The following is a 12595-nucleotide window of genomic DNA, read 5'->3' on the forward strand; positions in this document are numbered from 1 at the left end:
GCAAAGACAGAGCACAGGTCAGCGTGTGTTCCTGCCCCCAGCGGGCCCCGCTGCGGCAGCCCGAGGGGCCGGACACGTCATCCTCAGCCCCTCAGGGACTCGTCCAACTCCGGTCTCAAGAAATGGGGTTGGTGATGCCCCAGACGCCCAAACAAGGACCACAGACTAAAGAGCAAACTGTTGATGAAACAAGAAATGATCGCCCGGAGACTCTAAGGTCACAGAAATACGGCATTTCTGCCACATCAGTGAAAAAGGGCCCCCAGAATCTGTTCCTTCCTGGTAGAGCAGTAGACGAGATCCCAGGAGGGCCTAGATCAGGTTCAAATCTCAAGAGGAGAGAAGATGACTACAGCTGCCTCTTCTCCTCAGAGCTTAGTTCAGGGGGGACAAAATGGGATCACGGGCTCCGTCTTGAGCCCTGGGCTTTCTTGGGAAATGAAAGCCGCAGTGGCGTGGATGTCACTGTTTCCCAGGGATCCGTGTGCAGTACGGACTTCTTCACGTGTGTCCCGCCAAGGCAAAATGACATCATACGTGCCCAGGCAAAATAAACTGCGATGTTGAAAAACAACGACCTCCAAGTACGTAGACTGGTTTCTCACGCATGCCTTAAACACAATCCCTTCTTGGCCTTGATGCTTCAGGGGCGCCCAGAATTTGTGACATGTTTGGCTCAGTTTTCTAGAGATATTCTGTCCACTTCGCCGGGGATGCCCTTTCTCTTCACTGTATGCTTCTGGGAACATGTCACTCCTCTCGTCTCCACTCACCCCTTCAAGCAAGGGTCTCCCTGCTCATCACCTCCCTCCCTCTCTAATAAACTGTCCTTAAATAGTCTTATTTAGTCCCAGTTTCCCTTTACACCTATATCCCAACAACTCCAAAACCTGCATCTGCAGCTCAGTCCTCTCTCCTGGGTTGTGGTTTGTAGTTCCGACTACCTCTTGACCATGTGCCCGGAAGGTCAGCTTAGAGCCTAGCGTGCTCAGAAGGGACCGTGCATTCCCACCACCCCAGTGGCCCCCCTCCCCACTCCCATCTCTCAGTTCAGGGCGTTTCCACCTGGCTTTGACTCCCCCATTTCCTCCCCACCCAACCCCCCCACCGAGCCCACCGATTCTCCTGTCACAGGTGTCTGGATCCCCCCACCCCCTCCTCTCCCACCGCCGCGGTGCTGCTCCAGTCCTCCCTCACCTAGGCCATGGCATGGCTTCTGAGAGGGCGCCCTGCCCCTCTGTCATCGACCCACCCTCCATCTATCCACCAGGTAAGTCACGACGGCCACTAAGCCAGGGCACCTCTGCGCGTCTCCAAGGGTAGCCGGGGGCCAGCAGCTGCATCACCTGGGAGCTGGTCAGACTCTCGGGCGTCACCCCAGACCTACCCAATCAGAAGCTCGGGATCTGGGTTTTAGCAAGCCCTCCGGGTGATCCTTCCTAAGCACCTGTTCTATCTGCTGGGAGTGCCGAGTAGACAGCGGTCAGCTGCCAGTGCCCTCAGGACACACAGCAGCTCCAGTGAGCTGCCCTCGCACCCTTCCTCCCTGGTCCACCTCCGGGGAATGGCAGAAGCCAGGGGTGTGGTCTTTGCCCTCACACTGTTCACTGGGTAAGAGGGGAGATGAGACAGAAACGAGAACTCAGTGATTTTTACAGAGACAAGCACTGTGGGGAAAATAAAACTGAGCAAGGGCAGGGCAGTGCCGGGAAGTCTGAGAAGAGCTATTACAGGAGATACGCTGCTTTTACAGTCAGATGTTTAAGTGTCTGTCTTTGCCTAACAGTAGATTCCAGTAAGGACAGGGATGTGCCCGCGTGTCTTTATAAACCCACTTCTGGCCCTGAGCATGGGGCCCAGCAATGCTCTCCAAGGATTTGCGGGTGAACTGGTAAACTCAAGGCAAGACCAGTTTTTAAAAACACATATGGCAAACAAAAGGAGGGATTCTTCCGTGGAGCGGACTCTCGGAATAAAGGCCTCCACGCCCACCTCCTCTTTGCGCACTGGCGCGCTGCGCGGCTCAGTTATCTGGGGAGGTGTTCTCCCCGCACTTTGGTCATTACTGACTTTCATCGGTTCCACTTTCAACCCTGCGCAGAGAAAACCACGGAACAAACGTGGACGGTGGTGACCTGACCGGCCCTCGCCGTGGCCCAGCCCCCCGGCCAGATGCCCCTGGCCGGGTCGGCAAGTGGGAAATGCAGCCGGGATTTGTCGACTAGAACTGCAGGCACCCAGAGAGGAGGCGCGCTTCACAGAGCGCCCGGTTTCCTGCCAGGGAATCATCTGCTTGCCGAGTGGCCATCAGAGCGGACTCTAAGAACCAGCACAGACAGCCCAGCGCCCCAGAGCCCACCTGGCGCTGCCCTGCTCCACTCGGGGCCCGACCCGGCTGCTCCGGGGAAGCTGTTTGTATAGAGCCCCCCAGGCGGGGACACCAGCCAGTCCCTCGGAGGCGCCCACCTCGAGGACACCCACCGGCTGCCTGTGTCGACAGGGCGGTTTTCACAAGGACCTCAGGTGCCTGAAGACGGGGGACTCCCGTCTACACCCCGAGCCCACCCGGCAGAAGCAGTGCCGCGACCACGCTGCAGGTGGTGGCTCGGGGGCTGCGCAGCAGGCAGAGGGCTGGCGGCGGTTCTCCCTGCTCCCGACGGCAGGCGCTGGGGACTCAGCTGTGCTCGTCCAGGGTCGGCATCAGCCTCACCTGGGAGCTTGTCAACAGTTCAAATTCTCCGACCCCAGCCCAGCAACCTGTACCTTAACAGCCCCTCTGGAGAACCCTAAGGCAAATGAGGTTTGTCGTGCAGGAAGGAGGAACCACAGTCTCCTTTCTTCTTTTGTTTCCAAATCTTACCTTGTGTGTACTTCAAGTCTTTCAACCAACAGGTAATGTCCAGGACACCCAAGCAACCCTTACCCCTACCGTGAGGCCGTCTTTATCGATCTCTCTGAAGCCTTGCCCTGGATAACCTCCCTCGGCCCACAGAGTCGACTCCTTCCCCTCCCCTCCCTGCCGTCCCGTATCTGTGTTCTCGGAGAAAATTAATAATTTAAGGGAGTAGGGGGAGAAGTGTTTGTGGCTGAAGGCACTCTACACCCAAGCTTCATGATCAGACTTAAGGAAGGGGGTAGGTGTGCTCTTCTCTTTCTAGAACTGAAAAAACAGAATTGCAAGTTTAATTTGGATGACTGCACTCACAACTCGCAGCCAGCCTGAGGAGGGGGCGCCTTTGGGATCCCGCTACGCCAAGTGTGGCCCACGGAGCACAGCATCGGCCTCACCTGGGAGCCAGGGAGGAATGCGGAATCTCAGGCCCCACCCCAGGCTGCTGCATCAGAAGCTGCATTCTAACAGGATCTGGGGCTGGGGTGCAAACACCGGCTTTGCATTAGAGGCGCCCCCACCTGCTCTGCAACCTTCCAGTGGACGGGCCCGAGCCGAGACCGTTACCTTAGCATCCCCCGTCTGTTAATACCACCAGAAACCAGAGGAGGTGGGCATCGTGACCCTGAACCGCTGGGCAAAGCGCTGCACAGCAAGCTGAAGCTCAAGCTTGACCTTGAATTAAAGGTTCAACGCGGACCAGCAGAATATCCCTGTCTACGTATAATAACAGGAGTTAAAAATGCTGTTTGACCTAATGTAAGGGGGAAATGGAAAGGAGAAATGAGTTTATATGGCTATGAGTCTCTAAAAAAACAGTCTGGAGGTTGTCAGAAGGATTGCCCTTATGCACACCTGAGCAGAGTCTCAGAGACAGACAAAGTAGATACAACCCCAGATATTGGTCCTTTTGAGGGCTAAAGAGACCCACATGTTCTATGGTCATGGCAGATGAGGTTCACTGCCATGTCAGTTGGCCCTTGTTTGGAGCTATGTTTCTGCCTGATGGAGCTGGACTCAGATGGGATCTCTTTTCACAAGCCTTTCATGCCGCTTTACTGGAATTGTAGTTGGTGCTGGGGTTTAAGATATATCTAGGGGATTTGAATCTCTGGACTAACAATATGATAGCCAGGCCCTGAGCCTCAACAGACTTCAGCTCCTACACGCTGATTTATTGGACTTACCCCACTCAGCTAACATGGAGTTGAAGAATGTCAACCACCACACCATGGAGCCTAGAGTGCCTGCACAACTGAGAGCAGGAGGATTGCATCCAATATCCATGTGGAATCTAAACCCTCTGGACATAGATGTGGAATGGACACAACCAAGCCAAGGTCCACAGGAAGGAGGAATACAGTAAGGATTAGAGTGGACTTAATGATATCCCATTTATGAACTATTGTGGTTAATAATTGAGAAAATGTGGCATTGGTGTGCAAAAAGTGGCTATGGTGGCTGCTGGGTGCGGGGAATGGGAGGAAGAGATGAGATGTGGAGGCATTTTCGGGACTTGGAGTTGTCCTGGGTGGTGCTCCAGGGACAATTGCCGGACATTGTATGTCCTCCCATGGCCCACTGGGTGGAACATGGGAGAGTGTGGGCTATGGTGTGGACCACAGGCCATGGGGTGCAGTGATGCCCAGAGATATACTCACCAGATGCAATGGATGTGTCATGATGATGGGGGAGAGTGTTACTGTGGGGGGAGTGGTGGGGCGGTGGGGGTGAATGGGGACCTCATATTTTTTGAATGTAATATTTTTTTAAAAAATGAATAAATTGAGTAGAATTTGAAAAAATAAAATAAAATAAAATAAATTCAAGATCACAACAGCGACTAAGTGTTAGAGGGAGGGCCTGGACCAAGGCGGGCTCCAAGGGGCTGGGGCGACGAGCCACCTTTCAGTGAGTGTTTGGGTCCTTTCTCCCAAAATTTTAAAGGAAAAATAAAAACCATCCTGTGAGAGCTCTAATCTGACCTCTGACTTAAAGTGTTTTATTTACAGCAGCTGTTTCTCAATTTTCTGCTTCACCCACACACCAGAACTAATACTCTCACCTAAGTAAAAGTGAGTCACCAGGGCAATAGCACAGCACAGGTGCGGGCAGGTGTATGCCATTTGAGAAAGTCGTCCAGGTCATTCTAATCTGCACCCTCTCCACCTCCCGCCCCCTGCCTGTGTTGCTAAAAGCCCATTGGTTAGCCCATCCCCTGCCTCCACTGGTCCTTACCTGTAAAGAACGGAGCTTAGTGGGCTCTTCCCCCACTGGCCGACCAGCATCTCTGAAGTCAAGGTCAGTATTTGCATTTCTAACACCTTCTCTGTAGCAATTCTACACTCAGGTTTGAGAAGCTCAGACAAGGTTTGACAACTGTAGGTTTAGAATTCAGCCTTGCTATTTTTAATCCCTGTGATCTGGAAAGACAGCTTTTATTTACTCAAAAACAAATAAATGCCAGTAGCTCTCCCAGCCCCCACCTCGGAGGCCTCTGACTTGCTTCTCTTTGCAGATAAACTTGAGAGATAATGATGAAGGCACCCAGGGTACAGGATGGCCCAGATGGGCATGCAACAAATATCTGGTGAGTGAATGAATCAATGCCCAAAGGATCTCTTCCAGAGAGCCTACCGTGTGGATCCTCTCTCCCAGAATAAGTCATAAGAACTCCCAGGGGCCGGACAGGGCCTGCTGCTGCCGTTCTCTAGCACTCGGCCGAGCCAGCTGGCCAGAAGGCAGAACACCTGTGCAGCAAGGCCAAGTCCACCCCACCCTTCGGTGGAGGCTTCCTAGGGGATCTCACACTAAAAACCGTAACCCCAATCTCCCAAAAGCCCAGGGCACTGTTATCTGCAAATGTCAAACCCTAAAGAAAAGGAACCTTGGGAATGACCGAGGGTTAGATATGGGCGTTCTGGACCTCAGGTTGCCCTGAATCAGCGGACTCTGATTATCTCAGTGACAAAAGGGTTCCAAGACTTGAAATCAATTTTTGCTTCCAGACCTTTGGTTTCATTTTTTTGTTTTTACCCTCCTCTCATTCCTGAAAAGAGTATACCTTAATTCACCCGATCCTGATTGGGAAGTAGAAGTAGGGCAGGGGTTTTGACTTCACTTGGTGGCCTGTCCAGCCACCACTAAGCCCAGGGCTCTTTCCAACCTTCCACTCAAGTTCAAATGAAACCCGGGTGTTCCAGGAGCAACTTAAAAGATGTGTTGCTGGTGGTGACTGCACACGTTCGCTGATGTAGGGGATTAACAGTATTTTCTAATTGGTAAGCAAAAGCAAACCTCAAATGCCCACCTTTACTCCTGCTTCCAGGACTAGGTGGGGGGTGGGCAGGGCGCTGTGACTTTGAACCCTCTGAGTCAAACTTCTAGTTGAAGTTGCCTCTGGGTTGGGGGTTTCCCTTGCTTTCCTGATTCTGGAGGTGATTTCTCTCTGACAATGAGTTTCCCACATGGTAACAATCAATTTGCTCTGTGAGCTTGGTGGGAGCTATTGAGCTATTGAAAACAATATATTCTGGTGGCTGAAGAAGCACAGGTGAGTTCTGATTGAAAAGATAACGCGCCTTCATAAAAGAGAAGCAAGCCTTCATTTTAGGTCTTGCTAGGTCAGGAATTTGAATACTATGTAGCGGGGCAAGTTGCAGAGACATTTGAATGGCAAGCAAGGACTTCAGCCTTGTTAGCATCTTCAGGCCAAGATTAGAGACCAGTTCCTCTGTGGGTAACCTATGCACATGCTCACGTGGAGGCATGAACTCAAGAAGTGATAAGGGTCATTAGGAAAAGCCAACATACTGTGAAAGAAAAGCAAGTAAGGCCACAGTCAAAAGACGTGTTGTGTGAGCTAAGTATTAACCACCTTAAGTAGAACAGATCAGCCTGGAACCAAGTTTTTCTGGGATGTTTAGACTTTAAGATACTGATATATCAAAAGGCCATGGGTGGTGCAGGGGTGAAATATACTTACATGGCTTAGTTGACTGAGCACTAAGTGCCTTAATCGCTAGGAGCAGCCCCAAAGGCTCGCTGCACTGGGCACTAGCTGTCTGCAGAGACCGGGTGCCCACGCAGCCTGCGCTGTGGACATAAAGCAAAAGCAAGGAGTCCTTAACCACATTTCCCCCTCAGTATTTGTGATAAGGAGGTGCTCACAGGCATATGCTTTAAAAAAATTTTTTTTAAATTTTTATTATTTCTCCCCACTCTCTCATTGTTTTGCACTTGCTGTGTCTGTTCGTCTTCCTTGTTTCTTTAGGAGGCACCAGGAACTGAACCTAGGACCTCCGATGTGGGAGGGAGGCATTTAATTGCTTGAACCACCTCCATTCCCTGCTTTGTTCTCTGTATCTATTTGCTGCGTCGTCTTTGTCCGCTTCTGTTGTAGTCAGCAGCATGGGAATCTGTTTCTTTTTGTTGCATCATCTTGTTGTGTCAGCTCTCCATGTGTGCAGCACCATTCCTGGGCAGGCTGCACTTTCGTGCTGGGCAGCTCTCCTTACAAGGCGCACTCCTTGCGCATGGGGCTCCCCTACAGGGGACACCCCTGCGTGGCACGGCACTCCTTGCGCGCATCAGCACTGTGCATGGGCCAGCTCCACACGGGTCAAGGAGGCCCGGGGCTTGAACCGCGGACCTCCCATGTGGTAGGCGGACGCCCTAACCACTGGGCCAAGTCTGCTTCCCTCCCTGCTTTGTTTTGTCTCTCATTACGTTTTTTTTTTTTTTAAGATTTATTTTTTACTTATTTCTCCCCCCATTCATAATCAGGAAGCCCAGGAGGCTGTGTAGGGAGAAAAGGGAAGGGATTCCCTCTGCCCGCCTCGGATGCTTGGTGAGCAGCTGTTAATTTTCCAATATTTAAAGAAAGAACTGGGCTTGTTTCCCTGTAGTTTCGGAGATTTCCTGGAGTGCCATCTTCATGGCTGGCCAGGTGGAAGGAGAGGATCATGGAGAAGCTCTGGGACCCTGGGCGCATCATTTAAGGTCCTTGGGCCTCAGTTTCCCCATCTGTAAAAGTTAAGGGATCGAGGTGATTGCCCCATCCAAGGGCACTTCCAGCTCTGAAGTTTTACACTTCTAGAACTCTAGGAAGAGAAGGTGGAGAAAAGAGGGACAGGAAGGAGGAAAGGGGGGAGAGAAGTATAAGGGTGGGAGAGGAAACAATATTCAAACTCCTTTTTACCTCTTCTTTGTGATCATCACTGTGCACGTGCCATGAAGAAGTTAACTCCATGGAGAAGACGCTGGGCTAACTTTCCAAAGGCTTTGTTCCCCCAAACAGGGAGCACCGCATTCCACCCTTCAAAAAAAATGGCATCAGCTGCCCTCAATGTCCCCCAAGCCCCACCTAAAGACCCCTTGCTAAACTGCCTGGGGTAAGAGCTTACTATTAATATGTAGCAATCCTAATAGGTCAAGTTTGGGTAAATCCAACAATAGTAAAAAGATGCCAATAATCTACAACCAGGTTAGCTTCCAAATCCTGCACCAATTACAGGGAAGAGGAATGGGGAAGGGAACCAACGTTTACCAAGTGCCAGATATAAGGGAGGTGTTTTTCCGCATATTATTGCATTAAATCCTGATGGCAACTCTGTGAGACACATAGTAGCATTCCCATTTTACACATGAGAAAAATGAGGCTCAGGGTGTCACTCACTGGCAGGCAGGAGGAAAACCCTGGTTTGGCTAAGTAACACTCAATGCACAGAGAAAGCTCCGAAAACACCAACTAAACAGACTGAATTGAGAGCGTGCGTGTGGATGTGTGCACATGGCGCCAGGCCCATCCCAACTCCTGTGTTCTCTGGAGCTAAACCTGCACAGCCCCCGCAGTGCGAAAGTCAGAGTCATCAGCAGTGCCCCCGGAGGCACGGAGGCCGGTGACCCAGCTCTCAAAACCCCAGACAACAGCCTCCTTCCTTTAAGGGGCAGGTCAACTGTGGGACACGTCCACATCGGGTCACAGAGCCAAGAGGTCAGAGCTGTGGGAGGGAGACCCTTCTGGAAAAAAACCAGGCTGCATCCTTCTTTGCAGGGAAGTTCCTCCATCAGTCTGCCCATGAGTCACCTCTAGGTCAGCTCCTTCACACGCCCTTCCCAGGGGACGAGAAGGGAATTCTGGATGAATTTTCACCCTTGTTTAAACATCCTTATCATGGTGAGGAAGATAAAAAAGCAAACAAGGAGACATTTCCTTGGCCCCTAAAACCAGCTAATGGTTAGTCGCTTTTACAGGGCGCAGGGAAGTGAGGCACACGCACACCTGCCAGCGGGACGCTGTGGTTATGGGAACCGCTCCGGGCTCCCCACGGAGGCTGAGCACGTGTTTCCTGAACAAGATGGTTAAAAATAAGGAAGGGGGGCTCCTCAAGGGCAGTTGAAAGTGTTGTTTTTTTTTTTTTTCAAGGACAATTATAAAACTGAAAGTAAGAGGGATCTGACAATTCCATGGAGACGGGAGGCAGATGCACAGGACAGGGTAATACTTGCGTAAGGGATTCTCCTCTTCAGCAACGGTCATCCTTGTCATCGTCATTTATTTCTCCCCTCCAAAGGTCTTTAGATGCTAAGACTCTTAATCTTAGATGGGAGTTAAGACTCAGAGAGTAATTTCCTGTTTTTTTCCTCCTCTTTAAATCAGGGGTTTTTAAGGGGTCCATGAGCTTGAAGAGAAATTCAAAACAACATTCTTGTGGGGGACGTGTTGGTGCAGGTGTGATCTATTTATTAAATTATACACAGTAATAGTGCAGACTTTGTAAGGGGTCCACAGTTTTCACCTGACTGGCAAAAGGGTCCATGGAACAAAAAAGATTAAGAACCCCTGCTTTAAATTGAGGCTTATGTCCTGATATAAATAAGCACAGGCTCATTGTAGGATACTTTATAAAAGAGAAACAGAAAAAAATGAAGTGTAATACCATGTGCACAGATAACCACGGCTAACATTTTTGGTAGACCTCCTGCTGTTTCCTATGCATTTTATTAATATATTGATACCTATCTTTTCATACACACACACTTGGGCATTCTGTTTTTCCCACTTAAAATTGGGCAGCATTATGACACACTCTTCTGAGATCTCTTCCGGACTCTCTGACCTGTGCTCCTGTGGTTTAGCGCACCACACCTCTGCCGGCCGATGTTCACTTTGGTGGAAGGAATTTCTGCCTTTGAGGGTCATTACTTTCCATTACAAACACCCCAATTTCACCTTACAAGGCGGAAATAAAACTTCATTCATTCTACCCTCATGACCTCAAAGTTATTTTCGTCCACTTTTTTTTTTTTTTTAACAAAATTGTGAGTTAGGGTTTAAATTTATAGTATCTTTGTTTCGTGAAAGTGAGTTTTTTTTTTAAAAAAAGATACACATGCGTGATCAATAGACAGCAGCACAGGTGCCCAGGGAGTGAATGGCCAAAGCCGGTAATCCCCCGAGCACACAATCGGAAGGGCGGGGGCACCTTCTTTTTGAGTCCCTGACGGACACAAGAGATGGGAATCTTCATAAAGAGCTCAATTTCCTTCATCTCCAGAAAAGCAATTCTCACCTTTATTTTTTCCCTCCTAACTTTGTTTTTAATAAAACGGCTGGATGGCGAACTGGATTTCTCAGGCCCTCAGCTGTGTGTGGAGCCTGAGCGAGCGGTGCGGTTAGGTCTCTGTGTTTAGAGGGCTGAGTCGGGACTCAGCAGGCGTGTCCGTAATCCGCGGCAGCGTCTTGATGAGACCCCTCCAGGCTCGAGCAGGGACCGCCACCTCCATCGCTTGGGTTTCTCTCATGTGGAGAAGGGTCCTTCCCACTTCCTGAAGCCTTAAGTGGGGCCACAGTCACTCTTTACTAGTGAGGCCAATAAGAGGCTCTACAAAAGCTGCATGGAGTCAAATTCTGCACCTGTATGGATTTTTACTTGGGGCACATGGCTAACTTTCTCCGTGCCTCAGTTTCCTCATCTGTCACAAGCAGGTAATTGTTGCTGCATCACCAGTTTGATAATTCTGAAGTAGGTAGCACAGGGCCTGGTACGCGCTGCAGTTATTCCATGGACTGGTGCCACCCCCTCGAGGCAGGGCCACAAAAATAGGGGTCCCCCTTCAACTTTCCATACCTGATGGCACAATTTCCAAAACACAACAGTTGGGAGCGGGGGGGGGGGTATCGGAGTAAGGGCCTAGAGCCAACAAATTGCATGATAGGAAGTAGAGTTTCCTAAAATAGAGCAATGCAGGCACAGCTAGAAGAACAGGAAATTGTAGGTGCCAGGACTCTCTGGTGTGGAGAACGGGCTCGTTTAATCCTTTGATAAACACGTAATGAGCACCAAATATGTGTCCCTCCCTGGGCTATGCTCTGGAGCTATAATGGTAAGCCTAAGACCGGTCCCTGCCTACCCCAAAGTCCGGGGATGAGGGGAGCTGGGGTGGGAAATGGAGCCACATAGTTAAAAATCAAATAAGCACCTAAATGCAAAACGTGGAATTTGTGCTACAAAGGAGTGGTTTAAGAAGCCTGTGTGCATCCACGAGGGCGGCAGTGGGGTGGTTGACTCATTAGGGAAGGCGTCCCCAAAGAGGTGATGCTTGAGCTCAGAACTCAAGGATGCAGAGTTAATCAGGCAAAGGAGAGACGTGCCGTCCAGGGAGCAGGGGTAGCATATGCAAAGGGCCGGTGGTGGGACAGAGAATTGTAGGACAGATGGTGAGGGGGCACAAAGGTGAGATGAGCTCGAAGGGGTGGTCAGAAACCAGACTAGGCAGGCCTCCAGGAGTCTGGACAGAAATTTTGTTCTTATCCTACAAGCTGTCTCATATTGCTGGAGGGTTTGAGCTGGAGTGAAAACTGCATTAAGAAAAGATCGGGGGAAGCGGACTTGGCTCAGTGGTTAGGGCGTCCGTCTACCACATGGGAGGTCCGCGGTTCAAACCCTGGGCCTCCTTGACCCGTGTGGAGCTGGCCCATGCGCAGTGCTCATGTGCGCAAGGAGTGCCGCGCCACGCAAGGGTGTGCCCCGCGTAGGGGAGCCCCATGCACAAGGAGTGCGCCCCGTAAGGAGAGCCGCCCAGCGCGAAAGAAAGTGCAGCCTGCCCAGGAATGGTGCCGCACACACGGAGAAATTACACAAAACGCAACAAAAAGAAACGGATTCCCGTGCCGCTGACAACAGAAGCAGACAAAACATGCAGCAAATAGACAACTGGAGCAGGGTGGGGGGGAGGCGAAAGGGGAGAGAAATAAATCTTTAAAAAAAAAAAAAAAAAGATCACCGGGCAGCAATGTGAGCGCAGGTTGGATTAGGGTTAGAGCAGTCACAGGTATGCCAGCGAGGTGGTACGGTAAGAGAAGAGAGTAGCTTGACTAGGAGGAGAACAGGACAATTTTGAGAGATAATTGGAAGAAACAACTGACTTGGGTCTCAGGGGCCAGCCAATCTGGTCCCAGGGGAGGACAGCGCTCCCCCGGTCTAGCAGCCAGGCAAGGCTGTGTCTGCCTGCTGTGGCCACATGCAAAGAACCCAAAGACACTTGTTCCCGTTCCCTCTTGCCCCTGTGAGTATCCTTTCACACGCAAGCACCTCGAGACCCAAGGTCTATCCCAGCCTCCCAGGTCCCAAGTTGGGCAACCGTGCTGTGACGGTTAGGCTATTGTGTCAACTCAGCCAGGTAATTGTGCCTGGCTGTTTG

General features: G+C 50.8%; 1 protein-coding gene across 1 annotated transcript in view; it reads right to left on the bottom strand.

Moving 5' to 3' along the window:
- The window catches only part of EEPD1 (endonuclease/exonuclease/phosphatase family domain containing 1), a 125903-nt gene that overhangs the window by 17852 nt on the left and 95456 nt on the right, over positions 1 to 12595 (bottom strand). The window lies entirely within an intron of this gene.

This window comes from Dasypus novemcinctus, chromosome 5 (assembly GCF_030445035.2).
Source record: "Dasypus novemcinctus isolate mDasNov1 chromosome 5, mDasNov1.1.hap2, whole genome shotgun sequence".
NCBI classification, from domain to species: domain Eukaryota; kingdom Metazoa; phylum Chordata; class Mammalia; order Cingulata; family Dasypodidae; genus Dasypus; species Dasypus novemcinctus.